General features: G+C 40.7%; 2 pseudogenes across 2 annotated transcripts; one reads left to right on the top strand and one right to left on the bottom strand.

Moving 5' to 3' along the window:
• The first annotated feature begins 5,294 nt into the window (after positions 1 to 5,294).
• On the top strand, positions 5,295 to 6,395 carry LOC309808153 (ferritin heavy chain-like; annotated as a pseudogene). Its single transcript has one exon. The product of its transcript is annotated as a ferritin heavy chain-like (transcript).
• Positions 6,396 to 25,738: 19,343 nt separating this feature from the next.
• On the bottom strand, positions 25,739 to 26,674 carry LOC309806674 (ferritin heavy chain-like; annotated as a pseudogene). The gene has a single exon. The product of its transcript is annotated as a ferritin heavy chain-like (transcript).
• Between the last annotated feature and the right edge of the window lie 1,181 nt (positions 26,675 to 27,855).

Genomic DNA, 27,855 nt, shown 5'->3' with positions numbered 1-27,855 from the left:
GCACAGTAGAAAGGGATTGGGGGTGGCGAGAGGATCTTACTTCATCTTCAGTGCTTTAGAGGGGCCTGGTAGACGGGCCTGGACCCAAGGTACAGATCTGGGCTTTTTGGGAGGACAGGTGTTTGAAGGCATGGTAGAGACTTAGGTTATCCACAAGAAGATCCAAAGAATCATAGGTCTGAGAGATTTTTAAGTGGGTATATTTGAGGATGTTTATAAGCTGTGAGAAAGTAGCCAGCAGAGGAAGGGTGTAAAGATCTAGGACAGGAAATGATTGTTCATTTGTTTTCGAAAAGCTGATACTTACCTTGTGCCTGGCCCTTTTCTAGGATCTGGGGTTCACACCATCTGTTATCTCTTCTGCAAGGACAGTTCAACTCATCCCCTGGTGAAGAGAAGTCAGATTATTCTTTGCATCCCATTCAGGTATAAGAACTGTTCTGTACCTATGAAGGGACTTTACTTAACCCGAGTAATAAGTTAGAAATCAAAAGAAATTAGAGCTGGAAGGGACCTTAAAGGCCACTGTACTTAATTTTGCCTAATATTTTACATTGAATGTAAGAAAAATTTATTGTAGAGCCCATTCTCTTCAGAGTTCCTTCACTGAACTTTCTTTATGTCTTGCATCCAGTGGGTCTAGCTTGTAAATTTTGGCCTCCTTCTAAATTTGCTTCTTCATCCATATTACATTTTGCCCAGACTATGGCAGAAACTCCTGGGTGGTTTCACGGCCCCTGGGTTCAGTTCCTCTAAGTTCATCTGCCTACTCGGGTTAAGTGATCTTCTAACATAAAAAGATGTGCTTAAAATAATGCTGCTAATGGCTTGCCCACACAGAGTTAGTGCATACTAGCCGCCCAGCGTGTGCTCTGCACGGAGGCGTGTAGTCTGAACTGTGTTCGGCCAGGCCTCATAGGGCTCTTTGCCCTGAGGAAGGGGAGCTTTTTGTGATCACTCCCTTGATCTAGTCGGTCCTTCAGCAGTGGGGAGCCTTTTTCTAATCAGCGGAGGCACCCTTACTCAGCCAGTGGTAGGCCCAGGTCTCACCACCTGTGGGATACAAGCCATGCTCTCTCCCAGGCTTGCTTGGGCCAACATCTCTATTTTCATTTCTGTCTCTTCTCACACTTGGACCCCTGGTCTTTAGTCATCCCCACCTGCAGTATTTACAGTGCCCAGCAGGAGTCAGGCTTGAGTGTCTTTCACAGATGTTCCCTCTGCAGTTAATGCACCTCCTACTCCACAACTCGGCATAGCCTCATCTTTCTAGACTGTACTTCAGGGTTATCATGAAGCCGTCACTTAGATATAACTTTTTGCCTTCATAGGAACCTCTGTGCATAAAGGTTACGTTTATTTATCTCATGTGATTGAAATTTTGAGTTTATACATCTTCCTCCTTAATGAAGGCTTTAAGGGCAGGAGTCGTTTCTAATCCTTAGCACAGAGCAGATGCTTTTGTTTTTATTTAGATGCTTTTTAATGAGGATAAAATGCATGGTTTAAATCACTCATTTTACAATAATTTTCCTTTAGGTTGTGACAGACATAAAGTTTACAGAAGTCGTGTTCCTGCGATAAGAAATAAAGATGTGACCTTCCAGTTGTGTAAAGCTCATAAATGCTGTGTAAGTGTGTCGGGTGCGCTAAGGAACGTGGAGCTAAGTGGGCTAGTTGTGAGAGAGAGACTTAACTATGTTAACAAAGGTAAGCCTTCATTGTGTCCTGCCAACATTTGATAGTTGCATTTGGGGCGAACTAAACCAATAAAAGTTTAAACTGTTCCTCCCCATTAAAGGGATTGAATAATTGGCTTCTTTGGTGCACCTGTGTCTTGTGAATTGTCCAGTTGGGGATGGAGGTTTAGAAAGTGAGTTTCAGTCTTATTTAAGTCTCTTCCCATCAGACTGGTCTCGTGATTTCCTACACACCATGTCTGTCTATATTTTCCTGTCTACCTTTTCTTGGTGTTGTTCAGGCCTGGATTGTCTCCTGTACCTGCTCAAACCTTGGTCCATTCTCATTTGTACCATGGAAGTTTGTCATGCTGGATACTGTCAGAATTAATCTTACTTAAGTTTGTGTTAAGCCACAAACCACATGTTTTGTATATTTTCTGTTTTTTCTGTTTGTTTATATTTTTATGGTTTCTCTTCAAGAAATATTATGGGAAGGGAAATAGCAAGATGTAAGAGCAAAAAAGTCATCATTCTCTTTAAATTGTTAGAACATCTATCTGCAATCATAATTATGACGCACTGTGGTATGTGTTAAAATAGGAAATATATGTAACGTCCCGTAGGAGCAGCAAACTCAGTGGTGTTGGTGAGGGTGTGTCATGGAAGTAATCACAAAGCAGGTGACTCTTGATTAGGGTCCTGAAGGATTGGTGTGCCTTCCCTGTGTCCAGTAGTGGTCTGGAGGGGTCAGGAAGCCTGCCTTTCAATGTGAGGGAACAGAGGGTTTGAGGTCCTCTCTCTTCTATTGCTCTAGTACACTGCATAGCAGCTAATAAAATACTGGGTTTATAGTTGACATTTAAATCGCTCATCAAGATCATCAAGATTGGCATGTATCATTGGAAATGAAAATCGGAGGAGTCTTATGCTTTTTAGGTTTTTCTTTTTTCTTCCTTTGTCTCAAAAGTATGTAGTACTTTACTGAGTGGTTGGGAATAATGTTTGCAGTATTCAGTGTATTCAGTTTTAGTACCTAAATAGAATTAAACTGTTGCTGTAAACTGGAATAACACTTTGTTACTGACAAGTTTTAGGATGCATCAGTTCATCAATTACCTGTTTGGGAAGATTGTAATTAATGATTTTAAGAATGTGGCTATAAACCTCCAATTGACTCAAGAAAAGCAACTAAGTCAAGCTTGACAAATGTATAGGCTCTTCATCTTATTGTGTGTGTGTGTGTGTGTGTGTGTGTGTTTCCTTTTAGTTACTTGTCAAGGTATAAAGAACTCTATCACTGTGAAGACAGTAAACTTCACGGGGTATAATCTGACATGGCAGGGAACAGATCACATGGTCAAGATCTTAAAGGTGATTTTTATGTTTAAACTTTCATGAAAACATATGTGATTGAAGCACATTAACATATTGATACAGATGGCAGTTAATTTTTGTCTTTTCATACATGTGAGTGCAGCTTTTGTTTTGTAGAAAGAATATGACCAAATGGTGATGTGAATTGCTGTTGCATAAACTATAGTGTTGAATCCCCAGTGTTTGCACTTGAGTTTAACAACTCTGTGGTTTCCTATCTTCTTCCTGAGACACTTAATCTCAGGTCCATCCTCATTACACAGTGGTCAATTAGAGAACGATTAGTATCACCATTTAAACAAGTGAGACTGAAATCTCAACCATCCTGAACATAGGAACTGAAGGGGCCTCTCAGCCGTTCAGAGAGTTATTACCAAGCCAGTCGGCTTAATGCTGTTCAGTTTTCTCCATAGCAGAGCCTTCCAGGTCCTTCTTTTGAGCTTATTTATTTTTATACACAATTCTGTATGGATACTGTACATAATACTAAATAGTTGTATTAACTGGGTTTAACTGGTGATGTATTTACATGAAGATCTAACTTTGTTTTGTTGATATCTTTTTAGGGGCTTTCCATTCATCAAAGCTCGTGATGTATCTAATCAGTTGCTGGTGTGTAGCTATCATATAGGGCTTGAATTGGGAAAGGTGGATGGTCATTCTTCTTGCTTTTTAAACTGACAGAGCCTTACATGAAGCATTTCCCTCTCTGAAATAAGTCCATGTAAAACATGTTTGGTCGCTCTCCCAATGCAACTGTGTAGTTGTGTGGATTTGGCACACAACTGGCAGCCTTGTGGTTACGTCTGTAAACAAGGAAGCCTGTTTTCCAGTCCGCAAATCAGCTGTTACCCAGTGAAACGAACTTGACTGCCATTTCTGACCCCTCACATGGAGCTGTCGTACTCAAGAATGTTCACATGTTTTCAAGAAACGTTGTTTGCGGGCTATATGTACAAATTCCTGATCTGAAAGCCAATATAAAGCAACATCTCCCAAACCTCTGCTCTCTCACCAAGGCCACACACATTCCCTCGCTTATGGCCTCATGGCAAGCTAATACTGTCAGTATCAGATTCTCCTTCCCAGTGGTCTTGGGAGACTGCATAGTTGCTCTGTGAAAGGCACCACTGCTGAGGTTGAGAGAAGAGCATCTTGGGTGTCAGTCCTGGCCTTGCGTTCCCGGAGAGAGGGCTGTGCACCCCGTTCTCCTGTTAGGGTTTTCCTATGCTGCAGGGTTTGCTGCTGCTTGTCAAAATGATGCCCTAGTGAATTGTTTTCTGTGTGGTTATATAATCCCAGCACACTTGTTTATGATCTGTAGACTTTTATGGGGTTGTGGCCAGGTCAGTTGTTTTGTTTTTTTGGGTTTTTTTTTTTGCGGTACGCGGGCCTCTCACTGTTGTGGCCTCTCCCGTTGCAGAGCACAGGCTCCGGACGCGCAGGCTTAGCGGCCATGGCTCACGGGCCCAGCCGCTCCGCGGCATGTGGGATCTTCCCGGACCGGGGCACGAACCCGTGTCCCCTGCATCGGCAGGCGGACTCTCGACCACTGCGCCACCTGGGAAGCCCAGGTCAGTTTTAAATGTTTGGAAATGTCCTATTGAACAACATTGCAGTGGCAGTGAAGCTTGATGGGAGAATTGTATTACTGTTGCCCTAGTTTTGGCTTAAGGGTGGTGAGAAGATGAAATTTTTGATGGGTCATTTTTAGTTGTGTATGTGTATGTGATTTAGTTTTTAAAATTCTAATGTCTATTATTCACAGCTTAGATATGTTGACTTTCTGATTTTTCATCAGTCCCTTTGCTGATGTATTTTCCTTGGGAAAACTACATTGTCTTCCAGAGTGTTTTTGTCTGATGGTGAAGAATAAATTTTTCATTTGCAGTATAAAGTTGATCTGAGAAAAAAATGTTTACCTTGGATCTTCACTTGGCTTCTGTGAAAGAAACTTAAAAAAATAACATGGGCAATTCCCATTATTAATCCTAAGCACGTACAACAGAGGTCTGTACAGTAACATAGCAAAAATAAGTTCCTGTAATTTTACTTAGTCATTGCCTGTTTTAGACTAATTAATCAATAAATATTTATTGAATGAATGAATGAAAGATAATTTGAGATCAATGGTATTTCCTACCACTGTGGCTCATTCCATACAACATAATTGAGGGGTTTAAAAAATACTTGCTGAGTGGCAGTGAAAGGACAAATGAGGTTGGAGGGGATAAATACATGCACACAGTTAAGTTATTTGCTCTAAGAATGCATCTAAGCCTTTGGTTTTCTGACAAAGAAAAGAGAAGTCTGCACTTACCCAAGAGGAAGGAAACTGGTAAATCACGTGAAAGGGGCTCCGTCTGAGGCAGCTACCGTAGGCCCCGCGGCTTCGCCTTCACCATGGCCTTCACGCCCGCCACGCTAAGCATGCCGCCCTCGCAGGTGCGCCAGAACTACCACGCCGACTGCGAGGCCGCCGTCAACAGCCATTTCACCCTGGAGCTCCACGCCTCTTTCGTGTGCCTGGCTGCGGCCTTTTACCTCGACCGCGACGACGTGGCCTTGAAGCACTTCAGCCGATTCTTCCTGCGCCGCTCACACGAGCACAGCGGGCGGGCCCGGGTCCTGAAGTGCCTGCAGAACCAGCGCGGGGGCCGCCTCAACTTCCAAGACATCAGGAAGCCAGTCAGTGACGAGTGGAAGAGCGGCCTCAAGGCCATGAAGTGCGCCTTGTTCCTGGAGAAGCAAGTGACGCGGAGCCTGCTCCACTGCACCAGCTGGCCACCGACAAGTGTGACCCCCACCTGCGCCACTTCCTGGCAACTCACTACCTCAGCCAGTAGGTGGCGTTCATCAGAGAGCTGGAGGGTCATGTCACCACCCTGAGCATGATGGGGGCCCCGGACGTCGACGTGGCGGGGTACCTCTTTGACAAGCTCACCCTGGGCGACAGCGACAAGAAGAACTGAGCCTGGACTGGACCTCCCCAGAGCCACGGGGAGACCAGAGCCCTGGTCACCGTGCCTGCCATGCAGACAGCAATAGTGCCCTTGCAGAAGAAGTTCACTTAAGTTTTGGTTTTGTTTTTTTTTTTTGCAAAAAGTGCAGGACTCTTTTCCTGGACTTTATCACTTAAGTTTTGTTCTCCCAGTTTTTCCGTTTCTTCCAATAAAGTTATTGGTTCATAAATAAATAAAGGTCTCTGGTTGATTCATGTGGGCAGATCTCTCATTTTTAAGTTTTAAAACAGGTATCCAGGAGTTTCTGAACACAGCCATACCCCAACCATATGCAGCTCAGGATCTCCACAGTGGGAGGGAGAAGGTGTTCCATGGGGCCCTGGAAAACACAAAATCAGTCTTCCCCTTATAAATAATGTAGGTATATGGGGGTAGACTGGGGTGGGCTGGGGTGAGGTAGGGGTACCTGGTGAATGTGGGTGCATGTGCATAGTGAAAGTATAGAACCATAGCCTGAAAATCATGATTGCAGTTGCCTCTGGGGAACAAGTGAAGGGAATGGGATTGGGCAGGGATTAAAATAAAGGGTGTCTTCAGTTTCACCTGAAATGTTTATGTGCATTAATTATGCAAATACTAATGGTTAAGTATGAGTAGCAAGATGGGGGGTGGAGGGGTTTGGAAGTCTGAATGGCGGAGTATCTCTTTGACAAGTTCACTCTGGGCAACAGTGATAATGGAAAAATGAGTGTTAGGCTGTATTGCTCAGAAACATGGGGGTGACTTCCCATGGTCACCCACGCCTGGCATGCATGTTGTAATAACAAAACATCCACTTATATATGTTTTCTTTCTTGTATCATATGTATATAGGCATGCTTGTGTGTGTGTGTGTATATATATATATATATATGTATATACATATATATATATATATATATATTTTTTTTAATTCCAACCAGCAGCAGAGTTCATTTTGAAGTTCATTAGGAAGACGCCCTTTGTTGAAAAGCAGTTTGGCGATCACGTTACTGGAAGTGATATAGCTGCTTCCTAGACCTTTCCTGAGCCTGGCTGTATTTCTGCCCTTGGGTTTCATATATCCAACTTTGATTTAGTTTTTGTTATTTGCTACCAAGAGGACCTAAGCTAATATGTCTTATTATCAACACACTTTTACCAGCCTCCACTGTATTTACAGTAGAGTAAATAGCTCCTCTAGGGTAGTAAATGACATTTTCCCCTTTATCCCTACTACAGAGTCCACTGCACGGAAAAAGGATCAAGGGTGGAAGGGATCAAATAAGAACAATTTCCCGAATGGAAATACAGAATACTGAAGCCTGCTACCATATGCATCTCTTCTCACCTAAAAGTGTTTTCCTCATAATTTACAGAATTTTAATTCCTTAGATCAGCCTTCCCAAGACTGTGTTCAGTATCAGCCAGTGCCTCAGAAACATTCACAAGTGTTCAGTGGAAAACTTGTATTAATCGAATTAGCAGGATTTTTTGTTTTGTTTTTTCAGCTTTTGTTTACTTTAGGAACTTTATGTCTGATGTAAAAAATATACATTTTGAATGTATACCATGGGGATAAAATATTCAGTGTTTCCCAAACATTCTGATCATGGGATTCTTTTTCTACCAAATCTCACAGAACAGTATTCCAAAGAAAATAGCTTTGGAAAAAACGTTAAAAGGTCCCACTGTGGCCTTCACTGGTGGTGCAGCGGTTAAGAATCCGTCTGCCAATGCAGGGGACACAGGTTCGATCCTTGGTCCGGGAAGATCCCACATGCCGCGGAGCAACTAAGCCCATGTGCCACACTACCGAGCCTGTGCTCTAGAGCCCGCAGGCCACAACTACTGAAGCCTGTGCACCTAGAGCCCGTGCTCCGCAACAAGAGAAGCCACCGAAATGAAAAGCCCATGCACCACAATAAATAGCCCCCACTTGCCGCAATTAGAGGAAGCCCGCATGCAGCAACAAAGACCCAACGCAGCCAAAAAATAAAAGTAAAAAAAAAAAAAAAAAAGGTCCCATCGTGTGTTGTTCCAGAAGCACATACCTGGTAGCTAAACTTCATTCACTTTCACTTAGAGATTATGAGAAACTGGAACCTTTGCTGTGAAGGTTTCAGCACAGTAAGCTTTAGACAGTAAGTGTAATGCAGGGCCCTCACCATGACAGTGGGTAGATATCACACACATCCATTTTGTTTCCTGAAAGGTAACTCCCAACACTGTGTTTTTCCATCTACTGTAATTTCCATTTCTAAATGAATGGCTTCTGGGAATGATAACACTGATATTTCTCCAGCACTTATATCAAAGTCAAGAGAAAGTTTAAGGCTGCTAAGTAGTTTACATTTTTCACCTCCCTCTACCTATGTATTCATCTCACCAGCAGCAGAATTCTTCATTTATTTTCCAGACTAGATTGCTGAATTTTGGTCAGTAATACACCTTTTGGTCAAAAACAGTCTGTGCCTGCATCTTTTTGAAAATAAGATGACTGTTCCTCTCACCAAAGCATGCTGAAATTTCTCAGAATTCAGACATTTAACTATAAGAAAAAAATAAGGCATACATACTACAAAACATTGTATTAGTAAAGTCCAAGATTGTTAAATAAATATATAGTAAGTAATGTGTTTAATGTGTAGCATGTTTTTCCTCCAGTAGAGATGATCAACATTATTCACATCATTATTTGATTTTTGAATGAGCACCTTATTGCAATGCATTCCTCTTTAGGTTCAATGCAGGACTTATCAAGTTTCTCTCCAGCCCTAAAATACATGATGCAATTCTATGAATTGAAACTGCATCATTCCCAAACAATAGTGGGCATGAGACAATATCAAAAATCTTGCATATTTTTAAACTTTAAATGTGCTCCCACAACAACTCGTAGGTATCAATTCTCATGACACCTCCAATGAATTTGATAAGCTATTTTATTCCCAGGCAGATTCAGCATAATACAAAACTATTATTTTCTCAATATGAGAAATATTCCATCACTTCAATACCTGATTATATAAGGCTGGAAAATAAGAAGGTGATTAAAGTAAGCTTCTCAACAAGAATAGTGTTTCAGTCTGGCCCATTTTATTAACCACAACTTTAATTTGGCTACTGTTTGGCTGATTAATTCGATTCAACAAGCATTTACTCTTTTTTGTTTTAAATAAAGTCCAATATTCTCAACTGTTTATTCTATTTTATTTTATTTTATTTTATTTATTTATTGGCTGCGTTGGGTCTTCATTGTTGCGCATGGGCTTTCTCTAGTGGTGGGGAGCGGGGGCTACCCTTCGTTGTGGTGTGCAGGCTTCTCATTGTGGTGGCTTCTCGTTGCAGAGCAGGCGCTCTATGCATGTGGGCTTCAGTAGTTGCAGCACGTGGGCCCTAGAGAGCATGGGTTTCAGTAGTTGTGGCATGTGGGCTCAGTAGTTGCGGTGCAGGGGCTCTAAGGTGTGTGAGCTTCAGTAATTGTGACTCACGGGCTCTAGAGCGCAGGCTCAGTAGTGTGGCGGCCAGGCTTAGCTGGTCCGCGGCATGTGGGATCTTGCCAGACCAGGGCTCAAACCCATGTCCCTGCATTGGCAGGTGGATTCTTAACCACAGCACCACCAGGGAAGTCCCAATCATTTATTCGTAATAAATGAGTTTGTGCTGGGGAATCAAAGTTAAATAAGACATGTACTTGGTCCAGTTAAACTAAATATATTAGCACTTTGCCAATTTTCTAAGAGGAAAATACAAGTCCAATATGAGGTTATTTTAATAAACAAGTAAATCAGTAGTATAGCTAGGGAGTGTTTTCATTTATTACTCTCCATTTTATCTTTATAAAGAGGTATGCTACCCAGTCGTTCAACAAACTCACAAATGGGAATGCAGCAATTTTTAATAAGTATGAGAAATAATGTAGGCCACCCATTCTTCCTCTCTGAATGGTGGACTCTAAATGAATCTAAAGCATCATCAAAAAAAAAATAAAATAAATCAAAAAAAATAAAGCATCATCATAATGACCATCATCTGGGTAAATTATGCTGTCGAAATAATATGTTAAGGAACTTCCTCTTCCTAATAAAAAGGAATGTTACCTGATGGGGAGAGAGAATTTGGGGAAGAGCAATAATACAACATGATCAACAGATTAAATTTTACAAACAAGGACACTCATTTGTTTACATATTTTACACTGCTGTTGCCTAGAGACAGAGGAGGCACCTGAAGGTATATTTTACTACTGTGGGTCACACAGGAGTCTTCTAAGGAACTGGTATAAAAACATCTTTCCAAAACTAGTAAAAAAAAAAGTTATTTCCACTGTAGATTGGAACCTGTAAGTAATCTATAGGTAAATGTAACCTAAAAAAAATTAGGGCAGCCTTAATGGCAGTTCTTTATATAAGAAAGAAATACATACTTGCTGAAAACTTTTACAGCATCACTAGCTTGCATCCACTAATAAAAACAGCCTACACTTTTTTTTTTACATCTTTATTGGAGTATAATTGCTTTACAATGCGGTGTTAGTTTCTGCTTTATAACAAAGTGAATCAGTTATACATATACATATGTTCCCATATCTCTTCCCTCTTGCGTCTCCCTCCCTCCCACCCTTCCTATCCCACCCCTCTAGGTGGTCACAGAGCACCGAGCTGATCTCCCTGTGCTATGCGACTGCTTCCCACTAGCTAGCTATTTTACGTTTGGTAGTGTATATATGTACATGCCTCTCTCTCGCTTTGTCACAGCTTACCCTTCCCCCTCCCCATATCGTCAAGTCCATTCTCTAGTAGGTCTGTGTATTTATTCCTGTCTTACCCCTAGGTTCTTCATGACATTTTTTTTTTCTTAGATTCCATATATATGTGTTAGCATATGGTATTTGTCTTTCTCTTTCTGACTTACTTCACTCTGTATGACAGACTCTAGGTCCATCCACCTCACTACAAATAACTCAATTTCATTTCTTTTTATGGCTGAGTAATATTCCATTGTATATACGTGCCACATCTTCTTTATCCATTCATCCGATGATGGACACTTAGCGTGTTTCCATCTGCTGGCTATTGTAAATACAGCTGCAATGAACATTTTGGAACATGACTCTTTTTGAACTTATGTTTTTTGAATTATGGTTTATGGTATATGCCCAGTAGTGGGATTGCTGGGTCATATCATAATTCTATTTGTAATTTTTTAAGGAACCTCCATACTGTTCTCCATAGTGGCTGTACCAATTCACATTCCCACCAGCAGTGCAAGAGTGTTCCCTTTTCTCCACACCCTCTCCAGCATTTATTGTTTCTAGATTTTTTGATGATGGCCATTCTGACTGGTGTGAGATGATATCTCATTGTAGTTTTGATTTGCATTTCTCTAATGATGAGGTTGAGCATTCTTTCATGTGTTTGTTGGCAGTCTGTATATCTTCTTTGGAGAAATGCCTATATAAGTCTTCTGCCCATTTTTGGATTGGGTTGTTTGTTTTTTGCTATTGAGCTGCATGAGCTGTTTATAAATTTTGGAGATTAATCCTTTGTCAGTTGCTTCATTTGCAAATATTTTCTCCCATTCTGAGGGTTGTCTTTTCATCTTGTTTATGGTTTCCTTTGTTGTGCAAAAGCTTTGAAGTTTCATTAGGTCCCATTTGTTTATTTTTGTTTTGATTTCCATTTCTCTAGGAGGTGGGTCAAAAAGGTTCTTGCTGTGATTTATGTCACAGAGTGTTCTGCCTATGTTTTCCTCTAAGAGTTTGATAGTGTCTGGCCTTACATTTAGGTCTTTAATCCATTTTGAGCTTATTTTTGTGTATGGTGTTAGGGAGTGATCTAATCTCATACTTTCACATGCATGTCCCTGTCCAGTTTTCCCAACACCACTTATTGAAGAGGCTGTCCTTTCTCCACTGTACATTCCTGCCTCCTTTATCAAAGATAAGGTGACCATATGTGTATGGGTTTATCTCTGGGCTTTCTATTCTGTTCCATTGATCTATCTTTCTGTTTTTCTGCCAGTACAATACTGTCTTGATTACTGTAGCTTTGTAGTATAGTCTGAAGTCAGGGAGCCTGATTCCTCCAGCTCTGTTTTTCATTCTAGGGATTGACTTGGCTATTCGGGGTCTCTTGTGTTTCCATACAAATTGTGAAATTTTTTGTTCTAGGTCTGTGAAAAATGCCAGTGGTAGTTTGATAGGGATTGCATTGCATCTGTAGATTGCTTTGGGTAGTAGAGTCATTTTCACAATATTGATTCTTCCAATCCAAGAACATGGTATATCTCTCCATCTATTTGTATCATCTTTAATTTTTGACTCTTAATGGACATTTGGTTTGTTTTCAGTTTTGTGCTAATGCAAATCATGGACAGGAATCCTGCTGTACTGGTTATTCTGGTGCATTTACACAGGGCACGGGTGAGGGCTGCTGGCTCACAGGCTATTTATATACCTTCAGTTGATGGAGAGTGCTAAATGCTTTCCAAAGTAATTGTGTTGATTTGTACTCCAGTGTAAGCAGGGTAGAAGATTCCCATAGTACTCCAGGTCTACAATACCTGATACTACCAGATTTTGTGTATTTGTCCAGCTCATTGGCATGTAGTTTCCTTGGTTTTGACTCACTTTTCTCTTATTACTTAATGAAGTCATACGCTTTTCTGTGTTTACTGGCTGTTTGGATTTCCTTTTTTATGAGGTTTACGTCAACTATTGTTATTTCTTATTATTACTTTTTATTATTTTTTTATTTTTGGCTGTGTTGGGTCTTCACTGTTGCGTGCAGGCTTTCTCTAGTTGCGGCGAGCGGCGGCTACTCTTCACTGCGGTGGCTTCTCTTGTTATGGAGCACAGGATCTAGGCACGCGGGCTTCAGTAGTTGTGGCACGTGGACTCAGTAGTTGTGGCTCACAGGCTCTAGAGCGTAGGCTCCATAGTTGTGGCGCGTGGGCTTCACTGCTCCGCGGCATGTGGGATCTTTCCGGACCAGGGCTCGAACCCATGTCCCCTGCCTTGGCAGGCAGTTTTTAACCACTGCGCCACCAGGGAGGTCCAACTGTTGTTATTTTGAATTCTTCTCCATTTCCAAGTAATACTCTTACATGACTATTATCTCACTAAATTGGAGGCATTATCTGTTCACTTTCTAACTTACTAATAAGTAAGGGTTTAGTTCCTTTACACTCTTTCCTATGTCCACACTGCTCAGTAAAGTTAGGTCATCATGAATTATTCCAGTGCTCGTGATCTCTTTGACTTGTAGTGATATACTTAAGAACCTACATTGTTGATCAACTATAAACGCTCTCAACATCACGCTTTGTAAAATGAGGACATTCATACCATCTTCCCTTTTTCCTACCTCCTGTCTACCTTCCAAACCTAGCTTTTACGTTGTCAAAGTTGAAGTTTATATTCTGTTCTATGTGCAGTTAAGTCTTCTGTTATTTGAAAGTCAGTATGGAGTAAGGTTTAAGAGAACAGGTGGAGAGCCTAAACTCAAAGCCTCGATCCAACCTTAAATTAGGTACAGCCTGGGCAAGCTCCTTCCCTGTCTTAGCTTCCTGTTCTCAAAAGTGGGAATGATACTAGCACCAACCTCATAAGGCTATTCAGAGAATTAAATGAGTTAATATATGCAAAAACACTTAGAGCCTAATATATACTAAGTACATACTAGTACACAATACATTTCAGTACATACCAAGTTAATACTAATACATACTAAGTATAGTTTACGTTAGTTATTTGTGATTACATGCAAGTTGACAATAAAAGCTGCAAACCAAGACAGCATTGCCATTATTACAATGAGATTAATATTGCCCACTGCAGATGTACTGTGTCTCTGGTACAGACTACACCTCATTCCATACTGTGCCAGTGTCACTGCCCTTGTGCAGGGTGACCACATACCCCAAACCACCTTGGTCTGTTCCAGTTTATACCTGTTGTCCTGATGTTACAGCATTAGAGTGCCTCCTTACACTATTGAAGTGTAAGGAGTTTGGACAAGTTCTGGTTTGGACAACAAACTAGATAGGTGGTCATTACCCCTGTGTGTCACTGAAAAGGGGCACATCTATAGTGTCAAGTTTAAGTGGATTCTTCCCTTCCTCACCAATAGTAGGTTAAAAATCAACCATAGTTTAGTTGGCTTCAGGTTTATGTCCGTATAGCCCTTTCTCCTCTGGAGTTCAAGTTCCTTCTCCTCTTCCTCTCCCTCCTCCCTTCAAACAGTGCCTAATACCTAGCAAGTACAATATGCCTCAAGGTGTTTCTAAGCTCTCAATCACACAATCAATAGAAGCCTCTCCACTCTAGACTAGCTGCAATCTGCACTGAATCCCCTATTACCTTCCTTCTTGGTTTATTGCCTCATTTTGCTGGATTATTTCTATAAATAGCTTAAGGTGTAGCATAGGAGGTCAATTTTTCAAATTTCTTTGTGTACAAAATATCTTCTTCAGCCTCCACTTATGACTCATAGTTTGGCTGGATACAAACCCCTAGGGTGAAAATTATGTGCCTGAAAAACTTTGGAGGTATCTTTCTAATGCCTTCCAGGATCCATGGTGCTGATGACAAGTATGATAAAGTCAGATTTAAATTTTTTTTTTTTTTTTAGGTGACCAGTAGTTTTCTCTCTGGAATGGATGTATCCTCTCAGTATTTTAATCTATTTTAATTTATTTTTTCAGTATTTTAAAGTTTCACAATGAAGGGTGCCTAGGTATGAGTCTATTCTTGCTCGTCTTGCATAACTATTTTCAATCTGAGGCCTGATGTCTACTTTCAGCTGTGGGGAATTTTGTTGCCCTTTGACAGCTTCCCTCCATTTTTTTTCTGGGTCTGGAGTTTCTAATAGTAACGTGGGATCTCCCAGATGCAGCCTCTCTAACATATTTCTATCACATTTTCCATTGTGTCTTTCTTTTTTATATACTGAGAAATTTTTTAAATTCCTACTGAATTTATTTCAGCAACCATATTTTCATTTCCAGGAGACCTCTCTTGCTTTCTGACCATTCTCTTTTTAATTAACTCCCTAGTCTTATTTTATAGTTGCTAGCTCTTTTTAAACCTCTCTCAAGATATTAATTAAGGTTTTTCCTTAAATTATTTTGGAAATTGAGTTCTGAATGAATATAGTCAGCTGATTTAATGCTCTTGTTTTACAGGTGAGAAAATTGACAGTTCTATTTGAACTCTCTTTTTATAAGAGGAAAATATGGCCTCATTTTAAATAAAAGTAAAGTTGAAAAAAGTTTTGATGTTGATATTCTCCTTTCCTAAAATCAAAAATATTAAGAAGCTACATTCTATTACCAAATAAACCTGACCTCTAATGTCACTCCATACTTTTGTTTGTATGGACAGAAAAGAAAAACTGATTTTTATAAGAAATTTTTGCACCTCAAAAATAATATATTTATTTTATTTCAACTTCAATGCAGAGCTGAACACTTATAGTAAATAAAGGAACACCATTTGGGGGAACCTCGTCTTTGTGCTACAAAGTCCATGTTTAATTTTTAAAAATTATTTAAACTTAATTATTTAAATTTAAAAATTATTTAATGTGATTTTCTTTTCATATGAAACATGAAACTTGACAGGTTTCAGAACTAATTATCCCATTATTGTAGGACTATGGGAATTACTCTTTGATTTTCAAAAGAGAAAGTTAGATTTTTATTTTTTATTATTTTATTATTTTTTTTTTTTTTTGCGGTACGCGGACCTCTCCTTGTTGTGGCCTCTCCCATTGCGGAGCACAGGCTCCAGACACGCAGGCTCAGCAGCCATGGCTCACGGGCCCAGCCGCTCTACCGCATGTGGAATCCTCCCAGACCGGGGCACGAACCCGTGTCCCCTGCATCGGCAGGCGGACTCTCAACCACTGTGCCACCAGGGAAGCCCAATTTTTATTTTTAATGAAAATTAATGATAATATAGAGAAATTTTAAGAAAAGGACTTAGAAAATTATGAGTTAGAGCAGGAGAAATCTTTAGTTCATGTAAAGTTACCTCCTTTCGTTTTATAACTGAGCACCTACAATTTGTAGCACGTCAGTGGTTTATTAGTAAATGGCAGAGTACCTCAAGACCCTAGAGCATCTAACCCACATTCCTTGTCATTTTAGATGTGGTGTATTCATTTCCTTCACGAGTAGACCAGGAGATTGTATTTCTAAAAGCAATGATAGACACTGGGGAAGACCAAGAAGTTTAAACACTGGGACCACGGAATAGCAGATTCAGAATGCACTGAGAACCCTTTTAGCTCTTCTCCATTTTGACAAGACACAAAAATGATGGTATCAAAGTGTTTAAGTATATAAGCCCATGACAATCAAGAGATTTCAACATAGTTTGGAAAGACGGAAGACAGGTGGAAGAGTGTGAAACCGAAGCAGTAGAACAGAGGAAAAGCATCACCTAGAATATGCACAGGGACCACCTGCAACTGAGGAGGATTCTGACCCCACCTGCAGAAGTAGCTCCGTGCTTTGATGCGCATGTAGGAGAGAGGGTGGAGTTAGTTAAAAATGTGACTGAAATAGGGGAGCTCATTGAAGGGTTGTGTTTGCAGGAGTGGACTCCCAGCCCCGCCCTCACGCTCCTGAAATGAGATGATTTCATTTTGAAAACAGTGAAACTGGCGAGATCTAGGGCAGCTAGTATGAGTTTTTACACCCGAGAAAATTGTGTTTGGGGGAGATCCTATTACAGTTACTGCCCGCTTCTTCCTGCATAAGAAGCCAATCAACAATTGACTTCAGGGAGCTTTCTGCACTCACTCTTAAATAGAAAATAACTGTCATTTGCCTGATAGTTGAGTAAAGCTTACAACATGAGAGAGGGGGAAAAAGAGTGAAAACATATCCTAGTAGGACCAGGGACAATTTAGGGAACAAAATAATTTAAGGAAAAACCTTAATTAATATCTTGAGAGAGGTTTAAAAAGAGCTAGCAACTATAAAATAAGACTAGGGAGTTAATTAAAAAGAGAATGGTCAGAAAGCAAGAGAGGTCTCCTGGAAATGAAAATATGGTTGCTGAAATAAATTCAGTAGGAATTTAAAAAATTTCTCAGTATATAAAAAAGAAAGACACAATGGAAAATGTGATAGAAATATGTTAGAGAGGCTGCATCTGGGAGATCCCACGTTACTATTAGAAACTCCAGACCCAGAAAAAAAATGGAGGGAAGCTGTCAAAGGGCAACAAAATTCCCCACAGCTGAAAGTAGACATCAGGCCTCAGATTGAAAATAGTTATGCAAGACGAGCAAGAATAGACTCATACCTAGGCACCCTTCATTGTGAAACTTTAAAATACTGAAAAAATAAATTAAAATAGATTAAAATACTGAGAGGATACATCCATTCCAGAGAGAAAACTACTGGTCACCTAAAAAAAAAAAAAAATTTAAATCTGACTTTATCATACTTGTCATCAGCACCATGGATCCTGGAAGGCATTAGAAAGATACCTCCAAAGTTTTTCAGGCACATAATTTTCACCCTAGGGGTTTGTATCCAGCCAAACTATGAGTCATAAGTGGAGGCTGAAGAAGATATTTTGTACACAAAGAAATTTGAAAAATTGACCTCCTATGCTACACCTTAAGCTATTTATAGAAATAATCCAGCAAAATGAGGCAATAAACCAAGAAGGAAGGTAATAGGGGATTCAGTGCAGATTGCAGCTAGTCTAGAGTGGAGAGGCTTCTATTGATTGTGTGATTGAGAGCTTAGAAACACCTTGAGGCATATTGTACTTGCTAGGTATTAGGCACTGTTTGAAGGGAGGAGGGAGAGGAAGAGGAGAAGGAACTTGAACTCCAGAGGAGAAAGGGCTATACGGACATAAACCTGAAGCCAACTAAACTATGGTTGATTTTTAACCTACTATTGGTGAGGAAGGGAAGAATCCACTTAAACTTGACACTATAGATGTGCCCCTTTTCAGTGACACACAGGGGTAATGACCACCTATCTAGTTTGTTGTCCAAACCAGAACTTGTCCAAACTCCTTACACTTCAATAGTGTAAGGAGGCACTCTAATGCTGTAACATCAGGACAACAGGTATAAACTGGAACAGACCAAGGTGGTTTGGGGTATGTGGTCACCCTGCACAAGGGCAGTGACACTGGCACAGTATGGAATGAGGTGTAGTCTGTACCAGAGACACAGTACATCTGCAGTGGGCAATATTAATCTCATTGTAATAATGGCAATGCTGTCTTGGTTTGCAGCTTTTATTGTCAACTTGCATGTAATCACAAATAACTAACGTAAACTATACTTAGTATGTATTAGTATTAACTTGGTATGTACTGAAATGTATTGTGTACTAGTATGTACTTAGTATATATTAGGCTCTAAGTGTTTTTGCATATATTAACTCATTTAATTCTCTGAATAGCCTTATGAGGTTGGTGCTAGTATCATTCCCACTTTTGAGAACAGGAAGCTAAGACAGGGAAGGAGCTTGCCCAGGCTGTACCTAATTTAAGGTTGGATCGAGGCTTTGAGTTTAGGCTCTCCACCTGTTCTCTTAAACCTTACTCCATACTGACTTTCAAATAACAGAAGACTTAACTGCACATAGAACAGAATATAAACTTCAACTTTGACAACGTAAAAGCTAGGTTTGGAAGGTAGACAGGAGGTAGGAAAAAGGGAAGATGGTATGAATGTCCTCATTTTACAAAGCGTGATGTTGAGAGCGTTTATAGTTGATCAACAATGTAGGTTCTTAAGTATATCACTACAAGTCAAAGAGATCACGAGCACTGGAATAATTCATGATGACCTAACTTTACTGAGCAGTGTGGACATAGGAAAGAGTGTAAAGGAACTAAACCCTTACTTATTAGTAAGTTAGAAAGTGAACAGATAATGCCTCCAATTTAGTGAGATAATAGTCATGTAAGAGTATTACTTGGAAATGGAGAAGAATTCAAAATAACAACAGTTGGACCTCCCTGGTGGCGCAGTGGTTAAAAACTGCCTGCCAAGGCAGGGGACATGGGTTCGAGCCCTGGTCCGGAAAGATCCCACATGCCGCGGAGCAGTGAAGCCCACGCGCCACAACTATGGAGCCTACGCTCTAGAGCCTGTGAGCCACAACTACTGAGTCCACGTGCCACAACTACTGAAGCCCGCGTGCCTAGATCCTGTGCTCCATAACAAGAGAAGCCACCGCAGTGAAGAGTAGCCGCCGCTCGCCGCAACTAGAGAAAGCCTGCACGCAACAGTGAAGACCCAACACAGCCAAAAATAAAAAAATAATAAAAAGTAATAATAAGAAATAACAATAGTTGACGTAAACCTCATAAAAAAGGAAATCCAAACAGCCAGTAAACACAGAAAAGCGTATGACTTCATTAAGTAATAAGAGAAAAGTGAGTCAAAACCAAGGAAACTACATGCCAATGAGCTGGACAAATACACAAAATCTGGTAGTATCAGGTATTGTAGACCTGGAGTACTATGGGAATCTTCTACCCTGCTTACACTGGAGTACAAATCAACACAATTACTTTGGAAAGCATTTAGCACTCTCCATCAACTGAAGGTATATAAATAGCCTGTGAGCCAGCAGCCCTCACCCGTGCCCTGTGTAAATGCACCAGAATAACCAGTACAGCAGGATTCCTGTCCATGATTTGCATTAGCACAAAACTGAAAACAAACCAAATGTCCATTAAGAGTCAAAAATTAAAGATGATACAAATAGATGGAGAGATATACCATGTTCTTGGATTGGAAGAATCAATATTGTGAAAATGACTCTACTACCCAAAGCAATCTACAGATGCAATGCAATCCCTATCAAACTACCACTGGCATTTTTCACAGACCTAGAACAAAAAATTTCACAATTTGTATGGAAACACAAGAGACCCCGAATAGCCAAGTCAATCCCTAGAATGAAAAACAGAGCTGGAGGAATCAGGCTCCCTGACTTCAGACTATACTACAAAGCTACAGTAATCAAGACAGTATTGTACTGGCAGAAAAACAGAAAGATAGATCAATGGAACAGAATAGAAAGCCCAGAGATAAACCCATACACATATGGTCACCTTATCTTTGATAAAGGAGGCAGGAATGTACAGTGGAGAAAGGACAGCCTCTTCAATAAGTGGTGTTGGGAAAACTGGACAGGGACATGCATGTGAAAGTATGAGATTAGATCACTCCCTAACACCATACACAAAAATAAGCTCAAAATGGATTAAAGACCTAAATGTAAGGCCAGAAACTATCAAACTCTTAGAGGAAAACATAGGCAGAACACTCTGTGACATAAATCACAGCAAGAACCTTTTTGACCCACCTCCTAGAGAAATGGAAATCAAAACAAAAATAAACAAATGGGACCTAATGAAACTTCAAAGCTTTTGCACAACAAAGGAAACCATAAACAAGATGAAAAGACAACCCTCAGAATGGGAGAAAATATTTGCAAATGAAGCAACTGACAAAGGATTAATCTCCAAAATTTATAAACAGCTCATGCAGCTCAATAGCAAAAAACAAACAACCCAATCCAAAAATGGGCAGAAGACTTATATAGGCATTTCTCCAAAGAAGATATACAGACTGCCAACAAACACATGAAAGAATGCTCAACCTCATCATTAGAGAAATGCAAATCAAAACTACAATGAGATATCATCTCACACCAGTCAGAATGGCCATCATCAAAAAATCTAGAAACAATAAATGCTGGAGAGGGTGTGGAGAAAAGGGAACACTCTTGCACTGCTGGTGGGAATGTGAATTGGTACAGCCACTATGGAGAACAGTATGGAGGTTCCTTAAAAAATTACAAATAGAATTATGATATGACCCAGCAATCCCACTACTGGGCATATACCATAAACCATAATTCAAAAAACATAAGTTCAAAAAGAGTCATGTTCCAAAATGTTCATTGCAGCTGTATTTACAATAGCCAGCAGATGGAAACACGCTAAGTGTCCATCATCGGATGAATGGATAAAGAAGATGTGGCACGTATATACAATGGAATATTACTCAGCCATAAAAAGAAATGAAATTGAGTTATTTGTAGTGAGGTGGATGGACCTAGAGTCTGTCATACAGAGTGAAGTAAGTCAGAAAGAGAAAGACAAATACCATATGCTAACACATATATATGGAATCTAAGAAAAAAAAAATGTCATGAAGAACCTAGGGGTAAGACAGGAATAAATACACAGACCTACTAGAGAATGGACTTGACGATATGGGGAGGGGGAAGGGTAAGCTGTGACAAAGCGAGAGAGAGGCATGTACATATATACACTACCAAACGTAAAATAGCTAGCTAGTGGGAAGCAGTCGCATAGCACAGGGAGATCAGCTCGGTGCTCTGTGACCACCTAGAGGGGTGGGATAGGAAGGGTGGGAGGGAGGGAGACGCAAGAGGGAAGAGATATGGGAACATATGTATATGTATAACTGATTCACTTTGTTATAAAGCAGAAACTAACACCGCATTGTAAAGCAATTATACTCCAATAAAGATGTAAAAAAAAAAGTGTAGGCTGTTTTTATTAGTGGATGCAAGCTAGTGATGCTGTAAAAGTTTTCAGCAAGTATGTATTTCTTTCTTATATAAAGAACTGCCATTAAGGCTGCCCTAATTTTTTTTAGGTTACATTTACCTATAGATTACTTACAGGTTCCAATCTACAGTGGAAATAACTTTTTTTTTTACTAGTTTTGGAAAGATGTTTTTATACCAGTTCCTTAGAAGACTCCTGTGTGACCCACAGTAGTAAAATATACCTTCAGGTGCCTCCTCTGTCTCTAGGCAACAGCAGTGTAAAATATGTAAACAAATGAGTGTCCTTGTTTGTAAAATTTAATCTGTTGATCATGTTGTATTATTGCTCTTCCCCAAATTCTCTCTCCCCATCAGGTAACATTCCTTTTTATTAGGAAGAGGAAGTTCCTTAACATATTATTTCGACAGCATAATTTACCCAGATGATGGTCATTATGATGATGCTTTATTTTTTTTGATTTATTTTATTTTTTTTTTGATGATGCTTTAGATTCATTTAGAGTCCACCATTCAGAGAGGAAGAATGGGTGGCCTACATTATTTCTCATACTTATTAAAAATTGCTGCATTCCCATTTGTGAGTTTGTTGAACGACTGGGTAGCATACCTCTTTATAAAGATAAAATGGAGAGTAATAAATGAAAACACTCCCTAGCTATACTACTGATTTACTTGTTTATTAAAATAACCTCATATTGGACTTGTATTTTCCTCTTAGAAAATTGGCAAAGTGCTAATATATTTAGTTTAACTGGACCAAGTACATGTCTTATTTAACTTTGATTCCCCAGCACAAACTCATTTATTACGAATAAATGATTGGGACTTCCCTGGTGGTGCTGTGGTTAAGAATCCACCTGCCAATGCAGGGACATGGGTTTGAGCCCTGGTCTGGCAAGATCCCACATGCCGCGGACCAGCTAAGCCTGGCCGCCACACTACTGAGCCTGCGCTCTAGAGCCCGTGAGTCACAATTACTGAAGCTCACACACCTTAGAGCCCCTGCACCGCAACTACTGAGCCCACATGCCACAACTACTGAAACCCATGCTCTCTAGGGCCCACGTGCTGCAACTACTGAAGCCCACATGCATAGAGCGCCTGCTCTGCAACGAGAAGCCACCACAATGAGAAGCCTGCACACCACAACGAAGGGTAGCCCCCGCTCCCCACCACTAGAGAAAGCCCATGCGCAACAATGAAGACCCAACGCAGCCAATAAATAAATAAAATAAAATAAAATAAAATAGAATAAACAGTTGAGAATATTGGACTTTATTTAAAACAAAAAAGAGTAAATGCTTGTTGAATCGAATTAATCAGCCAAACAGTAGCCAAATTAAAGTTGTGGTTAATAAAATGGGCCAGACTGAAACACTATTCTTGTTGAGAAGCTTACTTTAATCACCTTCTTATTTTCCAGCCTTATATAATCAGGTATTGAAGTGATGGAATATTTCTCATATTGAGAAAATAATAGTTTTGTATTATGCTGAATCTGCCTGGGAATAAAATAGCTTATCAAATTCACTGGAGGTGTCATGAGAATTGATACCTACGAGTTGTTGTGGGAGCACATTTAAAGTTTAAAAATATGCAAGATTTTTGATATTGTCTCATGCCCACTATTGTTTGGGAATGATGCAGTTTCAATTCATAGAATTGCATCATGTATTTTAGGGCTGGAGAGAAACTTGATAAGTCCTGCATTGAACCTAAAGAGGAATGCATTGCAATAAGGTGCTCATTCAAAAATCAAATAATGATGTGAATAATGTTGATCATCTCTACTGGAGGAAAAACATGCTACACATTAAACACATTACTTACTATATATTTATTTAACAATCTTGGACTTTACTAATACAATGTTTTGTAGTATGTATGCCTTATTTTTTTCTTATAGTTAAATGTCTGAATTCTGAGAAATTTCAGCATGCTTTGGTGAGAGGAACAGTCATCTTATTTTCAAAAAGATGCAGGCACAGACTGTTTTTGACCAAAAGGTGTATTACTGACCAAAATTCAGCAATCTAGTCTGGAAAATAAATGAAGAATTCTGCTGCTGGTGAGATGAATACATAGGTAGAGGGAGGTGAAAAATGTAAACTACTTAGCAGCCTTAAACTTTCTCTTGACTTTGATATAAGTGCTGGAGAAATATCAGTGTTATCATTCCCAGAAGCCATTCATTTAGAAATGGAAATTACAGTAGATGGAAAAACACAGTGTTGGGAGTTACCTTTCAGGAAACAAAATGGATGTGTGTGATATCTACCCACTGTCATGGTGAGGGCCCTGCATTACACTTACTGTCTAAAGCTTACTGTGCTGAAACCTTCACAGCAAAGGTTCCAGTTTCTCATAATCTCTAAGTGAAAGTGAATGAAGTTTAGCTACCAGGTATGTGCTTCTGGAACAACACACGATGGGACCTTTTTTTTTTTTTTTTTACTTTTATTTTTTGGCTGCGTTGGGTCTTTGTTGCTGCATGCGGGCTTCCTCTAATTGCGGCAAGTGGGGGCTATTTATTGTGGTGCATGGGCTTTTCATTTCGGTGGCTTCTCTTGTTGCGGAGCACGGGCTCTAGGTGCACAGGCTTCAGTAGTTGTGGCCTGCGGGCTCTAGAGCACAGGCTCGGTAGTGTGGCACATGGGCTTAGTTGCTCCGCGGCATGTGGGATCTTCCCGGACCAAGGATCGAACCTGTGTCCCCTGCATTGGCAGACGGATTCTTAACCGCTGCACCACCAGTGAAGGCCACAGTGGGACCTTTTAACGTTTTTTCCAAAGCTATTTTCTTTGGAATACTGTTCTGTGAGATTTGGTAGAAAAAGAATCCCATGATCAGAATGTTTGGGAAACACTGAATATTTTATCCCCATGGTATACATTCAAAATGTATATTTTTTACATCAGACATAAAGTTCCTAAAGTAAACAAAAGCTGAAAAAACAAAACAAAAAATCCTGCTAATTCGATTAATACAAGTTTTCCACTGAACACTTGTGAATGTTTCTGAGGCACTGGCTGATACTGAACACAGTCTTGGGAAGGCTGATCTAAGGAATTAAAATTCTGTAAATTATGAGGAAAACACTTTTAGGTGAGAAGAGATGCATATGGTAGCAGGCTTCAGTATTCTGTATTTCCATTCGGGAAATTGTTCTTATTTGATCCCTTCCACCCTTGATCCTTTTTCCGTGCAGTGGACTCTGTAGTAGGGATAAAGGGGAAAATGTCATTTACTACCCTAGAGGAGCTATTTACTCTACTGTAAATACAGTGGAGGCTGGTAAAAGTGTGTTGATAATAAGACATATTAGCTTAGGTCCTCTTGGTAGCAAATAACAAAAACTAAATCAAAGTTGGATATATGAAACCCAAGGGCAGAAATACAGCCAGGCTCAGGAAAGGTCTAGGAAGCAGCTATATCACTTCCAGTAACGTGATCGCCAAACTGCTTTTCAACAAAGGGCGTCTTCCTAATGAACTTCAAAATGAACTCTGCTGCTGGTTGGAATTAAAAAAAATATATATATATATATATATATGTATATACATATATATATATATATATACACACACACACACAAGCATGCCTATATACATATGATACAAGAAAGAAAACATATATAAGTGGATGTTTTGTTATTACAACATGCATGCCAGGCGTGGGTGACCATGGGAAGTCACCCCCATGTTTCTGAGCAATACAGCCTAACACTCATTTTTCCATTATCACTGTTGCCCAGAGTGAACTTGTCAAAGAGATACTCCGCCATTCAGACTTCCAAACCCCTCCACCCCCCATCTTGCTACTCATACTTAACCATTAGTATTTGCATAATTAATGCACATAAACATTTCAGGTGAAACTGAAGACACCCTTTATTTTAATCCCTGCCCAATCCCATTCCCTTCACTTGTTCCCCAGAGGCAACTGCAATCATGATTTTCAGGCTATGGTTCTATACTTTCACTATGCACATGCACCCACATTCACCAGGTACCCCTACCTCACCCCAGCCCACCCCAGTCTACCCCCATATACCTACATTATTTATAAGGGGAAGACTGATTTTGTGTTTTCCAGGGCCCCATGGAACACCTTCTCCCTCCCACTGTGGAGATCCTGAGCTGCATATGGTTGGGGTATGGCTGTGTTCAGAAACTCCTGGATACCTGTTTTAAAACTTAAAAATGAGAGATCTGCCCACATGAATCAACCAGAGACCTTTATTTATTTATGAACCAATAACTTTATTGGAAGAAACGGAAAAACTGGGAGAACAAAACTTAAGTGATAAAGTCCAGGAAAAGAGTCCTGCACTTTTTGCAAAAAAAAAAAACAAAACCAAAACTTAAGTGAACTTCTTCTGCAAGGGCACTATTGCTGTCTGCATGGCAGGCACGGTGACCAGGGCTCTGGTCTCCCCGTGGCTCTGGGGAGGTCCAGTCCAGGCTCAGTTCTTCTTGTCGCTGTCGCCCAGGGTGAGCTTGTCAAAGAGGTACCCCGCCACGTCGACGTCCGGGGCCCCCATCATGCTCAGGGTGGTGACATGACCCTCCAGCTCTCTGATGAACGCCACCTACTGGCTGAGGTAGTGAGTTGCCAGGAAGTGGCGCAGGTGGGGGTCACACTTGTCGGTGGCCAGCTGGTGCAGTGGAGCAGGCTCCGCGTCACTTGCTTCTCCAGGAACAAGGCGCACTTCATGGCCTTGAGGCCGCTCTTCCACTCGTCACTGACTGGCTTCCTGATGTCTTGGAAGTTGAGGCGGCCCCCGCGCTGGTTCTGCAGGCACTTCAGGACCCGGGCCCGCCCGCTGTGCTCGTGTGAGCGGCGCAGGAAGAATCGGCTGAAGTGCTTCAAGGCCACGTCGTCGCGGTCGAGGTAAAAGGCCGCAGCCAGGCACACGAAAGAGGCGTGGAGCTCCAGGGTGAAATGGCTGTTGACGGCGGCCTCGCAGTCGGCGTGGTAGTTCTGGCGCACCTGCGAGGGCGGCATGCTTAGCGTGGCGGGCGTGAAGGCCATGGTGAAGGCGAAGCCGCGGGGCCTACGGTAGCTGCCTCAGAGGGAGCCCCTTTCACGTGATTTACCAGTTTCCTTCCTCTTGGGTAAGTGCAGACTTCTCTTTTCTTTGTCAGAAAACCAAAGGCTTAGATGCATTCTTAGAGCAAATAACTTAACTGTGTGCATGTATTTATCCCCTCCAACCTCATTTGTCCTTTCACTGCCACTCAGCAAGTATTTTTTAAACCCCTCAATTATGTTGTATGGAATGAGCCACAGTGGTAGGAAATACCATTGATCTCAAATTATCTTTCATTCATTCATTCAATAAATATTTATTGATTAATTAGTCTAAAACAGGCAATGACTAAGTAAAATTACAGGAACTTATTTTTGCTATGTTACTGTACAGACCTCTGTTGTACGTGCTTAGGATTAATAATGGGAATTGCCCATGTTATTTTTTTAAGTTTCTTTCACAGAAGCCAAGTGAAGATCCAAGGTAAACATTTTTTTCTCAGATCAACTTTATACTGCAAATGAAAAATTTATTCTTCACCATCAGACAAAAACACTCTGGAAGACAATGTAGTTTTCCCAAGGAAAATACATCAGCAAAGGGACTGATGAAAAATCAGAAAGTCAACATATCTAAGCTGTGAATAATAGACATTAGAATTTTAAAAACTAAATCACATACACATACACAACTAAAAATGACCCATCAAAAATTTCATCTTCTCACCACCCTTAAGCCAAAACTAGGGCAACAGTAATACAATTCTCCCATCAAGCTTCACTGCCACTGCAATGTTGTTCAATAGGACATTTCCAAACATTTAAAAACTGACCTGGGCTTCCCAGGTGGCGCAGTGGTCGAGAGTCCGCCTGCCGATGCAGGGGACACGGGTTCGTGTCCCGGTCCGGGAAGATCCCACATGCCGCGGAGCGGCTGGGCCCGTGAGCCATGGCCGCTGAGCCTGCGCGTCCGGAGCCTGTGCTCCGCAGCGGGAGAGGCCACAACAGTGAGAGGCCCGCGTACCGCAAAAAAAAAAACCCAAAAAAACAAAACAACTGACCTGGCCACAACCCCATAAAAGTCTACAGATCATAAACAAGTGTGCTGGGATTATATAACCACACAGAAAACAATTCACTAGGGCATCATTTTGACAAGCAGCAGCAAACCCTGCAGCATAGGA

The sequence above is a fragment of the Mesoplodon mirus genome, assembly GCF_964341445.2.
Source record: "Mesoplodon mirus genome assembly, chromosome: 1".
Taxonomy (NCBI): domain Eukaryota; kingdom Metazoa; phylum Chordata; class Mammalia; order Artiodactyla; family Ziphiidae; genus Mesoplodon; species Mesoplodon mirus.
This window is presented reverse-complemented; position numbering and strand designations above follow the sequence as displayed.